The following is a 13972-nucleotide window of genomic DNA, read 5'->3' as shown; positions in this document are numbered from 1 at the left end:
CATGAACATCACGGACCCTCCCCCCACCCCCGCAGCCCCCGCCCTTCTCCTCAGATGCACATTCAGATCGCTTCAAACTCCCTGTGGCAGCCCAGCCCACCCTGAACAGGTTCATCTTCAGAATGAAAGCTTTTTCCTTCGAGTGGACTCTTTTCTACGTAGGAAAACCCAAGAAGCAGGATTACTATCATTTCTTGGTTCAATGTCCATTCCCAATGTATAATTTTGCAGCTTCCTCAACAAGAGGATACCGAACACAGCCTTGATGTTTGAGTGAAGAAATGAATGCTCACTGTTTATGTTTTAAAGTCAACCATACAAGAACATATAAAGGAAAAATTATTTTCATAACACACATGGAAACAATTAGGTGCCTCTAGGCAGGCCCAGCACTCCGGAGCAGTGAAGGAAACAGTGCCCTGAGGGGTCCTCTCCCACGAGGCTGTCTCTTCTGGCAACTACATGTCCCACAGTAAATGGGAGGGGGTTCCCCTCTCTGTAGTAGCTGCTAATACCCCCAGAGCAGCCCTCTGGAGGTGAGGGAAAGCAGGGTGCTGCAGCCAAAACAAGGGCTAAGCCACCTCACAGAAGCTTGTCCACGTGCACATTTCCACATACAGCCCCTGATCCACAGCCACCATGTTCATGCTGGACATCAAGAGGGGAGGTGGCAATCACAGAAAAAGTTACTGTCAAGGCCAAGCAACCTACTTCCACAAATCCAGCCATTGAACATCCTATAGGGCTCAAAAGCTTCTGTTGTTTACTGAAGTATTAGGACTGGTGGGAGGTTTAGCCTTTAACCTGACCGTCATCTAACGTCAAAGTCTAGTCCCAGGTTCTCCAGGGATCCTGCTCTCTGTTACTCGCAGGTTTTCCATCTCGACATTCTCGCCCCAGTTCCTTTCCTGAGAACAAGGCATCTTGCTGGTGTGACCAGTAGACTTTAGAGGAATCCCATCCATAGGAAATAGGGTGTATTTGCTGCCCTCCTAGGCCTGGCTCCCAGTGTGTCTCTCTCCAGGGCAGAGGTCCCAGAAGACCTCTGGAGGGCTGAAGGCGGGGGGCGCTCTCAGTCCTGTTAGGGGACATGGGCATCCAGTCTTTACCCAGTTACTTCTCAGTCACTGTAAGGCTTTTACAGATTTCAGGAGCTTTTCCATCAAAATGTTCTAGAAAGGCTAAGGGCTCCGACGCATTAATGATATCTGCACACATGTGCTTTTTATCCAAGTTCACAGCTCCTGGTCACTGAGGGTAAACAGTGTTATCAGTACTTATTATAGATTTAGTCAAGTATATTTTATTCCTGTCAGTGATGAGCACTTGTGTTGGCTGGTATTTACAATGTCGGAATTCTGTCACTTTGGCAACCTTCTGAGACAACATTTTCCAGTGTTACAGTGACATTTCAAAAACTCAGTATTTACAAGCAAACGGCACCCTCTGGCTCAGTGACAGTGCGACTCCGTGGTAGTTGAACAAAGGGACACTTGCCTAGAAAACTCATCGGGGGAGGTCCAGGCTGCTACTGGCTGTGCCGCCTCCCGGTCCAGGGTGGCCCTGGGGGGGGGGGGGGGTCTCTGTGAGGAAAAGGATGCAGAGGCAGGAGGCAGGAACGCTCACATCACACGCGATTGGGATTGTAAGCATATCGTCCGGGGGTCCGTATGGGTGGGTGAGATCCTGGCCCATATTGTTCGGGTCCCTGCAGGCAACATGCTGGTCTTATGTGATGCTGTCTCACCATCACCAAGGCTTAGTTGGCCCCTGCAACCAGGTGTCATCAGCACCACCCATTCACTTTTATTGTCTCAAAGTTGCCAAGAAAAGAATTGTGTGTGGAGGAAACACAAGAAATGAATCCTGCTCTATTGTCCTTATCTACTTCTTTCCTGTCCCCAGTGGTTCCCTACAGGACAAAATGGGCCGAGGAGAGCAGAGGAGGAGGAGGAGAGCTGGTACAAAACAGAGTTGGGGTCAAGCTTCTCCACTGCGCCTCACAGCCCATTTGCCCTCTTAAGATCAGCTGGGTCCCTTTGCACTATTACCAAGTAACAGATATATATATATATATAAAATGGTGCTTCATACTCACTTCCGAAATGCACAGTTAGATTCTGACTGACAGAAGTAAGTCCCAGCACAGCGGGGACGTACTTCTATGGATACCGCCCAAGTTAACCTTGAGAAGAGAGAACACTCTCTGAGAGGACTCTGTGGCTACCTGCTATGCTGAACAGCTACATGGATTGTAGGCAGGGGCAGAGAAACAGTGGCGAAAATGACAATGTAGAATCAAGACTTTGTCCCTGTCAGATATCTCTGCCACTTATATTGGTTGGGGGTGGGGTCACAGCTGAGTCTGTGGGTTTCTCAACCAAATGGGGATCACCTAGGATTTTTACTTCACAGGGTCATTTATATGATTCACTCAAGCTTTTTATTCATACATAACATATTCATGTTGATGGCTATTGATTCACCCTTCATTCAATCTTGAGCAAGCATTTACTGAGCAGTCCTCCCGGCACTGAGAGAGAGCAGCTTTGTCCGTGTCTGGCTGGAGAGCGTTCACCAACGGTCAGGAAGGCCACCAGAGGAAAGGACGCTGGTGCTGTTCTGGCTACAACCCCAAGGGCCCCTGCAATGGATGCGATGGCTGGACTGAAGCTTAATCAGGTGAGAGTTCTGATCAAAAGGCTGTGTGGTGAAGAAACGGGACGAATGAAGACATTCCAGGCCAGTGGAAGGGCCCAAAGTCAGAGAGAACCAGAGAACAATGAGAGTGGCCTCTTGGGACTCAGAGTGCCTAGAACACACGATGTGTGTGGCTGGGGTGAAGACACGGGGGTCAGCCTCTAGGCCAAGAGACTAAGGCAAAAGGATTAACCCTGAGGGGAAGTTTATTCTATGGAATTTCCATTTAGAAGCACAAAACTCTTGGCGAATTATCTATTCCTCTCTACTCTCATATACCTGATCATTTTACTCGGGCCCCAGGAGAAGGATATCCAGCATATTTAAAAACATAACTTTATAAAGTTGTAAACTTCAAAGTCTCAATTCAGGTGGCTTACACTTTATCAGGATAGTGGTAGTTTGACCTTCCGTGCAACACAGGTGATGCACTTCCTGATAATGAGTACAGGAAGGAAGACCCCAAACAGAGGCCTGGTGGAAAGCATTAACGATCACTGGTCAGGAGCACCCGCTGGGCCCACCAATCGAGTCTAGCATCTATACCTTCGATTTCTAGGGCTGTGTCTACAACTCTCTGGATGGTCAATACAAAATTATATGCACCAGGTACCTAGTGAGAGGACACACTGCATGTAAGTTCAGGGGAGTGTTTACCTTTTGTCTCTCAGCCCCTTCAGAGAGCAGGGCGGTTAAGTAGGACAGAATGGGATGAAACATCTGCTGATAGCCAAGTCTGAAATGGAGACGGCCTGCAGCCCATGAGCAAGGGGTGATGGGGTGGAGGCATTACCTACAAAAGGGAATAAAGAACTCCTAGACATCCATCAAAGAATACTCCTCCCCCCAGTACAAAACACTGGACTTAAATACGGCTGAGGGACTGACTGCTTTCCACTGGGGGAAAAGGGGCCCCTAGAAGGGGGCCTCCCAAACGAATCCCAGCAAGGCTTCTTCCAGCAGCTCACTGGGAGCAGGACTGAGGACAGGGCTCCGGCGTAGCCATGCCTCCTCTTTGGGTTGAAACAGTCAAATGGCAGAGACAAAGCGTCACTCCTGGAGAGACGATGCCATCACGGTGGCAGCTGTTGCCATCCTTAAGTGCCACGTGTCATTGTCCACAGCAAATCTTTTACCACTGAGGGTGTTGTATCGCACCAGTCACTCTCCCCGTGACAGTTCTGAGTCGTGGGGCCGCGTGCAACAGACAGACGTCACAGTTGAGAAGTACTGGTAACAGAACAGAAACGTTCCCGGGAAGGAATCACACTCAAGGGAAGCAGGTTCAAGGGGCGGGGTTTTGACGAGACTGGATGGCCTGTAATTACTCTGTTTATGCCTAGGGTTTATTTGGAATTCATAATGCATTTGAATACATACACACAGAAATAAAAACCCTCCTCAGACCTTGAATCCGGATTCCCTCAGCATCTTGAATACTAGCTGTAAGCAGTGACCCCATCTAAGATTGTCTTTTATCCCCACTTTGACACCTGCCCAAGCCGTGCCCCCACAGCGAGGACTAACATCTGCTGCTTATGTTAGGCATCGAGTTGTTTTCAACGCCTTGCAAGCCTGTGTGACAGAGCAGATTGCCCTATAGCAGCGGTTCTCCACCTGTGGGTCACGACCTCTTTGGGGGGGTGTCGAACAACCCTTTCACAGGGGTCGCCTGATTCATGACAGTAGTAAAATTACAGCGATTAAGTAGAAACGAAAATAATGTTATGGTTGGGGGGTCACCACCACACGAGGAGCTGTACATGAGGAAGGTGGAGAACCACTGTCCTACAGGGTTTTCTAAGCTATAATCTTGACATGAGCAGACGGCTAGATTGTTCTCCCATTGAGTCCTCCCTGGGTGGATTCTAACCAGCGACCTTTTGGTCAATAGCAGAGTGGCTAGCTGTAGTACCCACAGGGCCCCTTCCTACAAGCCATTCTTGGGATTAAAATAATACCTTCAATGGGGTGCTAGCTGTTGGGCCCTGACAACTCTCATGGGAACCGAATGTCTACAGATTTAATGGCAGTGGGTGGTTGGGTTCATCAACATTTGTTTCAAAAACAAATACATTACTAGAACACACAACTGTTAATCTCAAATGGCTATCAGAGAAAGCCCTGGGAGGTCAGCTCTCCTGTGACCCACATGGGTAGTGCATGAGTTGGAGGGGACTCAGTGACAACTGTCTTCTTAAAAAAAGGCAACCCAGCCACAATCGTCTATGTATCTGTGATTTTATTATCTAACACCAACTACTTTTTACAGTCACCAGAGGATCTATTTTCTGAGTCCAGACTTGTTTGGGTATAAGGATTCTCTCTGACTCCCTCAATCCATTCATGCACAAATAGTCTTTCTTTCTGAGAAATGTCACGGGCGAACTTCCTTATTCTCCCAGAAGAGCAAAGATTTCTCTTCCCATGGAGTGTGGGTCTTAACTTTTTCTCCAATAATATAAAGCACATTTATAAGTTGTTTTCTTGGTTAAATCCCTATAACACCAAATTGATGAACTCTTCCTTAACCATGGTATGGATACCCTACATACCTTCAGATATAAAACCAAACCCACTGCCATAGCGGATTCCAACTACAATGATCCTGAAAGACACAACAGAACTGTTCCCAAGGCTGTAATCTTCTTCCTGGGAGCCCAAATTGCTATCTTTCTCCCTGAGAGGTTGCGAGGGTCAAACTTCTCACCTTGAAGTTAGTAGCTCACTCTGCCACCAAGCCCTCTTACCTTAAGTAGTGGACAAGTTAAAAATATATATTCTTAGAAATAGTTCAGGCAAGCATTTCTGACTCAATTTTCTGCTCAGAGTAAGTGTCCGGTGAAGGGCATAACTCAAAGCCCAGTAGGCTTTGTCTGACCCCTACCTCCGCACCCTTCACAGTTCCAGTCATCACGAGGACCACAAATACTGTACGCAGCTGGCAGGAATCCCTCCCAGCTAAGACATATTTTGATCCTGATGATGTTGCACGTCGCTACTTAATGATGGCAAGAGAGTTAAGAGGCTGGTTAAGGTCCTCTGGCCCTGACTTCACTGCGCACTGGGCTCACGGTGGCCAGCTCTCAATACTGACTTCCTATAGCTTGTGTGGCATTTTGGATTTGAGCCAGAAGTGTGAGAGGAGAAAAGGGGGAGCGGGATGGTGGAAAGCAGAAAGGAAGAAGGAAGGAAGGAAGGAAGGAAGGAAGGAAGGAAGGAAGGAAGGAAGGAAGGGAGGGAGGGAGGGAGGGAGGGAGGGAGGGAGGGAGGGGGGGGGAGGGAGGGAGGAGGGGAGGGAGGGAGGAAGGAAGGAAGGAAGGAAGGAAGGAAGGAAGGAAGGAAGGAAGGAAGGAAGGAAGGGGAAAGAAAAGAAAGAAAAGTGACTGGATGAAAGTGACTTATCATCAAAGTATGAGGAACACTAGGTACTTGGCTAACAAAAAATTGCATACTTAGTGATTTGTAATATAAGAATAAAATGAACTCGCTGGCTCTCAGGAGGGCTGCAATACGATCTTTTCAAAAGGTAGCTTGCCAATTTAATTGAGGTAGGAGTTATTTAATTTTTTTACAGGTATAGTTTTCAATAAAACTACATGTGCCTATAATACTGCAGTGGCAGATGTGTCTCGATTATTAGAGGTGGGCTCAAGGGAATATATACAATGGATCTTGAAATCTGTAAGCAGCTGTTGGTGGGGGGGATAGTTTGAGATGATGGGGGAGGGCATGGTACCACACACACACAAACACACACACACGTTCCTTAAGTGCAGCTATGTTTTGTCATTTTACTGCAGGTGTATTACGTAGATGAAATTTAATAACTTACTGTATATACAGTATCAATAAACTTGAAAAGATTCAGTGCCCTGCTGTTCATTATCACAGTACAAATGAGCCTGGATTATTCCGTGTGCAGCACGGTTCGACTCCGACTCACCCAGATCCAGCCAGCCAGAGCTCCGGAGGGGGCCCGCAGCTCTACAAGCTGCAGGATGCTCTGCGCCACTGTTTTCCTCTAAGTGAATTGTCACTGCTCTGAATGCACACAGCAGACGTGGCTTTGAGGTGGGCTGACACGGGGGCAGAGCTGGTTATTTATCTTCAAAACCACAGAGCCTTCATTGGGGGAGGTCTTTTGGAAATTGAGGGATGAGGAAGTAAGGAATGTGTAGGTTTCACTAAGGGCGTCAGAAAGTCACGGTGGTCATCTATTGGACCCAACCGCATCTGGTGCAATGCCCAGTTGGAGACGCGCCCCCTTCCAAGGCTTGATTTCTCTTTGTCAAGCGCCAGAAACCGCTGGCGGAAGTGAAGCGCCGCATTGTAGAGGAAAGAAAACATTGTCAGAAATGCTAAAGCCAGTGCCACCAAGTATCCACTGCAGGTGTCCTCCAGGAAACCGCTTCTGCTGGACAATAAATGACACACTGATCATACAGGCCCAGGCTGTGGGACGCTGAGTCTGGTTTATCCATCGAGAGGGCACAGATAAAGCCCATATGAACATTTTACACACACACACACACACACACACACACACACACACACACACACACACACACACACACACTTTTTCAAAGAATGGAGGGGTCTTCAATTCTAAGCAGATTACTCAGAAGCACTATCTGTTCTTCTTGGAACGGTTGCGAAAAAGCCCCTCAGAAAACCTTTCCCTTTGGATGAAGACTTCCGCTGCTATCTTTCCCGGTTGACACTTTGTCACGCTGGCTTCGTTAGTGCAGTACACATGAAGAGCTACAGGTGACCCTTCCTCAAGGATGGACTCGGGTCCAGCCGGAACCTTAGACAAAGGAACATAGGTCTCTGGTCTCTCTAAGGACAAGGTTGCCCAGACACCAGATGTCAGCCTGTTCCCTTTCTTTTAGGTTCGAGGCGGTACTGACATCTGCTTGATAAGGAGATACATTTTGATGTTAAGTTGTACCCAGCACACCTCGGTGCCAAATGACTCACTTCTACTTAGTCATTAACCCATCACCCTCTTTCACAGTTTACATATCTAAAATAGGAAAGATGAAGACGTCTCTGGCTACCCACTAGTAGTGATTTAAAAATACCTTTTCTGATGAGAAGTTCATCACAAGATCTTAGAGAAATTTCCATTTGGATGCTAAGACTTGGTTGTTTTCAAAACCCAAACCAAACATGCTGCTGCGGATTCTATTCTGGCTCCTAAGTCGAGGAGAGAGAAGGGCCTCGTAGGGGGTCACGGTACAGAGTCAGGCTGCCACTTCTTCCTCTGCTGGGGGGGCTGGCAGGTTTGAACTGCCAGACTTCCTGACAGCAGCCGAGCACTTAGCCATTGCGCCACCAGGCGCCTTCTTTTATGTGTCATCAATCATCGCACGGAAATCTCAATGGCCTTTTATGCCAGCAGATCCGTGGGACAGGGAGGTGGCTGCCTGCTCCCATAAAGACAGCCAGGCTTGAAAACCCGAGGACAGGCCGCGATGAGTCAGAATTGACTGGAGGTGCCGGTGGGTTCCCTCCTGATCTGCTGCCTGGAATTTATCTTTGATTCTAATGCAGATTCTGTCATTTTACATATTTCACGAGTGGGTTGAATTGCCATAATCAAAAAATGCTGGGGTCACGTGTAAGTGGCTGTGACGGGTGCCGTTTGAGCCTTTCGCTCTATGCGGTTCTTGTGTCTTTGGAACCACGGTATGATGCACTGCACAACGCATATAAAGCAAGGCCAAACTGTAATCCGGGCTGTTTTGTTTTGGTTTTTTTTAGAGCGCGCTCGGGCGGTTGCTAAAGTGTGAATTGGCATGTTCCACCCCAGCCTTTTCACAGGAAGTCCTCGTTGGTTTTAATGAACTCGCACATGCTAATCCTGAAGATGCCACAGACGATCATGAATAGATTACCATGTACATGTGGGCAGTCAGGAGCTGGGAGATGGCCTGTCCTGTCCACTGTCTGCCTCTGAACATCATACTCACAAGGCCATTTCCGTGATCGCTGATCAGACCCAAGTCCACCTAGCAAGAATCTCTATACCCAATGGTGTCCAGGGGGTCTAGACCAATGCAACACACACTAGCTAACTGAGAGCTGGTGATGGGCTGAGCATTTCCCTAAAGTGGCTTTCTTTATGGGATCTGATACAGGCCTCTGCACCGGGAACCCCCATAGCGACCTTGGGCAGTGGAGAAAACAAGTTGGCAAAGCACTGGCTTTGAAATTTACTTGGCTTCAATCTACTCATTTTACTTCTTAGAGCCTCGTGTTTAAAGTGGATAATGGAGCAGCCCTGGCAGTTTGAAACCACAGGCCAGCTAGCTCTGTGAGAGAACAATGAGCCTGTTTACACCTGCGAAGAGTGACAGTCTTGGACGCCCACGGGGGCAGTTCCCCCTGTCCTATGGGTCACCAGGAGTCAGAATCGACGCAATGGCAGTGAGTTCTGAGCGTAAGTCAGGATACTATTCACCTTAGAAGCATAAATTATTGGTACCCAACAGCAGGTTCTCGAGTTTCCTACAGATTGAGTTTTTCAGATAATTTTTTTGGACATTACTATGGATTGCTTATTCTAGGTTAACGCTGGCTTAATTAGCCTTTAGACACGAACTCATTTACAGATTCCTGAGTTGGGCCCTCTGGCTGATCCTGAAGACGGCAACTTCCTAGGGCCTCCCAGCAAACCACCACCATCGACCAGTCCGCCCAACACCGGGAGACAGCCGTGTGAGACACTTACTAGTAATTGCACCGATACGGAGAGGCGATGGGAACACCTGGAAACACCCAGGGCTTCTGGCCATTAATCTAGCAGTGACACTGATTCTGTCTGAAAGTCAACACATCCGGCAATGGCTTCTTCCTCCTCCAACAATCCAAAAGTTTGTGACCATCAGTAGCGGTTTTCCTTATCCGAATGTGGGAAAGCCCAACGATGCTTGCGCCGACCCAAGCATTCTCCCAGGTAAGAACACACGTCTAAAGCAAGCTTTATTATAGGCACGTCTGTCGACACAAGGAACATCAACAATGACCGAGCCAGGGTATTTTCAGTGATCTCATACATGCATGTGACAGTTATATGAGGCTGAATGAGGTAGGCCAAAGAATCCATGCATTTTAATCATGTGCTGGCGAAGAGACTCGAAAGCACCGCACACTACCGAAAGACCCAATCGATCTGCCTTGGGAACACGGATGGCGAGACTTTGCCTCACATGCACTGGACACGTACTGAAAGAGACCAGTCCCTGGAGAAGGGCGTCGTAGTTGGTGAGGTAGAAGGGCGGCAAAAAGGAGGAAAATCCAGATGAAAGGGGTTTGCGTGCAGTGGCTGAACAATTGTGAGAGCAGCCAGAAGCGCGTGGGGCTTTGTTCTGTTGTGCACGGGGTCACGATGAGAAGCTAACAGCAACAAAATGAACAGCAGAAGCCTCTCCTCCAGAAGAATGGAGACTGTACATGTCGATGGAAAGAAAGCCACCACCAGGTGGAAACCTTCCATGAAAACAGTCAATTCAGGCAGGGATCCAGGATCAATGTGATGATGCCAGGTCATAGGTGATCGGGGAACAGAGGTCACTTCCCAGCACCAAAGTATCAGCATCAGGATTATTCACTAACTGCTAAGCGAGAGAGGTTCACACTTATAGACCAAGAAATTAAAGTCAGGGTTGCCCACCACTGGATGATTCAAGATTATACGCCTCCTGAAAAAATGGGATATGCAGTCTTCGATGCCATCAAGTAAGTGACCAGACCAAAAGTGTTTAACTGCCATCTGACTCGGCTTTGAGATTCCATCTCCAATGGGCAGGCAGAGGAAGTGGCCGAGGGAGGGCTTGGACACCACCACAGAAAGGCATCGGGCCATTCTTTAAAGGGACGTATTTTACAAGGCAACTGGCATGGGATTTTCAAAAGTCACTCTGAATAAAATGAAAAGAAAAAAACAAAGCAAGCAAGCGAGCATGGGAGTGAGAACTCTACGTTTAAAGAAATTAAAGAGAGCCCATCCCAGGTTTGGAACAAACGCAATGGGGCCATGAAGCTCTTGCAGGCATTTCCATGTCAATTGCAAGGATGTGACTATAGACCCGGTATGAGATCAGAAAACAGCCAGTAATTTCTTCAGGGGTAATACTATTAGTTTAGCTCAATAGACAAGTGAGTGTTTTATTTTTAGGAGACGCCTGTTGAAACATTGGAACATAAAATCTTATTGCCCCTGGCCCTTTAAATGGGTTGTGGAAGAGAACATCCGTCTAAACAAGGGGCTTCAAAAATTCCGCTGAGAAGTGGATTTTCGGCACTTGGATTTTCCCACAGGCTTTTGAAACCCAGGCACGCATGTACATTTATGCGCACGTGTAAAACACAGGTAGCCAACAGTAACCACAGTGTCACTTCAGTGGTAGGTACGCAGGTTTTTGGTGACCACAATTTTTCTGAATGCTTGGAATTGTTCAAACTAGACATTTAGGAAGAAAAGAAAAACCCTCCTTTGATAGCCAGAAAGCTCCCAGGGTGTACGGGCGAGCTGCTCTCTGCCTCTCTCTCTCAGGAACCGAAGGCATCACTGGAGGATCAAAATGCACTTGCTAGCCAACACAAGGAAAGCCTGCGTCCATCCTCTCCTTTGGGTGACACAGTGGCCACTGGGAGGGGTCTAGCGTACGGCCACCTCCCAAAGGCACCAAGCAGAGAGGGAGGTGATGGCTCACATTCCACCAACCCAGACCCGGGGAATGTCAGCCACCGTTGGGATTTTAACTATTCTGACCCACACGGGCAACCCAGCTCCCAGCAGGCCTGCCCTCTGACCTGAGGGTCCAATAGCACACTCCTGAGAAGCGCTCAACATTCTAGAGTTCCCCACAACTTCAACCTCCAGTGCGCAGAGCCCCAGGCCCATGAGTCCACTAGGCAGTTCTCAGCCCAGTGACAAAGGGAGGAAGTGACAACCCCACCCCGCAATATGACCTCAGGGCTCACACAGCAGTTTAGAAGAAATGGCTTCAAAGGACTTTCACAGGGGAAGAAAGCGTACAAGAGACTGGTATTTTTAGGAATGTAAAAGATGTCCCCTCGGCTGTCCTCATACATAGCTACTCCAGACTTCACCCTCAAAAATGGTTTCAAAAAGGTCATGCAGGAAAAATCAGCAGGTCACAGGGCCAAAGAAAGCAGGCTTAGCCTCACCCTCGGGGCCCACACACTTGCCCGCAGTGGCAAATTCTCACCACCAGCAAGAAAGAGGAGGCGAGGAGAAGAGGGGCTATTGCTGAGGCAGTTCACAGCAGGTCCCTGTTGAGAGGTTCCCTGGGATGGGCAAACGCATGAGTCCCAGGCTGGTGCAGGAGCGCAGGGGGTGCAATGGTTAAGTGCTCGCCTGTTAACTAAAGGGTGGGCAGTTCAAACCCATCAGCAGCTAGTAGAAGAAAAAGCCTGACAATCTGCTCCAAAGAGGATCATTCCCCGGGAAGCCCAGCCAGGCAGCACTCCTGCGGTGGATGAACGGACTCCATGGGCACACAGCAAGGATGAAGAGTCGCCACAGAGAACATAAAATGCACTTGATGTGCATATTTTGGTTTACACAGGCCTGAATTGCTAGTTTCACAAACAGAGCCCCAAGGAAACTGTGCCTTCTTTGCTTGTGTGATTTCTTATTTGGACTTTAGCAAAGAAAAACTTAATAAAAGTCACAAGTTTTAGAATTAAGTAACTTTGATTATTATCAAAAACAAAAATAATGAAATGGAAAAACCCCATTCTTCGATATGTCATTTATGGTCATTAATCAGCTACAAGTCGATTTTGATAAATCGAAAACCGACTAGGTTTATGAGCCAACTGTGTAACAAAGACAACAGGCTCCCTCTTATGAAGTCAGAGTTTCTGGAACTTAAAAAAAAGCAATCCTAGATTAAGCTGAATTCTGAAAACATCTAAATAGTGTTATTAGAGCAGTCCTAGCTGATGACTTGCTGACAAAGAACCAGGGTACGTGTCTGAGCCCCACCTGAAAAAGCGTGCCCCGGGAGCATCTCCTCAGAGGTGGAATTTCTATGAAGACTACAGGGCCGCCGCTTACTGGTTTTTCAACAGATCATTAATTGTCACTGCCTTTTCAGTGAAGTGCATACGCAATAGATCCCTATGCTCAGAAGCAACCTAAGTGCAAGATGACCAGAACCTTTTCAAAGGTCAGCACAATGCCGGAGTTCGACACACTCTCTTCAGACAGCGCTGGTTCATTGACGCCGACATTCTCAAACTGAGCTGCAAAGAATGACCTGGAGAGGACACATAGGCCAGACCCGAGACTCCACCGGACTGGTCTTAGGCAGGGCCCAGTCCTCTCTCTCTCTCTCTCTCTCTCTCTCTCTCTCTCTCTCTCTCTCTCTCTCTCTCTCTCTCTCTCTCTCTCTCTCTCTCTCTCTCTCACACACACACACACACACACACACACACCTCCTTTCCTCCCACTCCTCTCCCTCCCAAGATAATAATACAAAATCAAGCTTGGAAATGATACTGTTTTCAATTCAGGCTACGTCTCCAAAATAAAGGTTCCTGATATTCCATAAGCAAGGCTGAAAATACACATCAAGGGAGAGATTTTTGACCTAATATATAACCGTTCTTTATGACATAATCATCTCATTAAAAAGTGATCCACCTCCAACAACATGAAAAGTTGGCAACTGCCAAAAATCTGAATCAAAGTAGCACAGTGGCCGAAAGTAAGGGACGCATCTTTCCTTCTGTGCCCAGCAACCAGGTCCACCAGGTATTCACTCGTGGCTGGCCTATGTTGAGAAAAACTTTATTCCCCACTCCTCTGTGTGTCTGTCAGACTTTCCATTATACGCTGTGTTTTCTCTGCCAGTAAATGCAGGAGGAGGTTACAAGTTGGCAGGAGCTTTTCAAGTCTGGGTGTGAGTTTTCTACCCCACTTAAAAATTTTAAATTTGTTTGGTCATATTTAAGGAGAAGTTTAAAAAATTTACAAGGCCTTTAGGCCGCTTTTGGACACGGTTCACTATCTAAACAGCTTCAAAAAAGTTTTCAAAAGTCATATTTCTATCTGCAAATTTCATGAGGAAGTACATTCACAAATTATTAGTCCATTTTCCTACCCACTCCCCACCATGAAAACAGTTTAGTTTTGTTTTGCTGTTAAATTCTTCACTTTTGAAAACAGTTATGTACCTATTACTCTGAGTGTTAAGTACTCAGGAGAAATATAATGGATAAATATATATAT

General features: G+C 47.4%; 1 protein-coding gene across 21 annotated transcripts in view; it reads right to left on the bottom strand.

Annotated features, from left to right (window-relative positions):
• TCF4 (transcription factor 4) overlaps positions 1-13972 on the bottom strand; it is a 399157-nt gene that overhangs the window by 180829 nt on the left and 204356 nt on the right. The gene's annotated exons all lie outside the window — the stretch shown is intronic.

This window comes from Tenrec ecaudatus, chromosome 15 (assembly GCF_050624435.1).
Source record: "Tenrec ecaudatus isolate mTenEca1 chromosome 15, mTenEca1.hap1, whole genome shotgun sequence".
Classification (NCBI taxonomy): Eukaryota; Metazoa; Chordata; class Mammalia; order Afrosoricida; family Tenrecidae; genus Tenrec; species Tenrec ecaudatus.
This window is presented reverse-complemented; position numbering and strand designations above follow the sequence as displayed.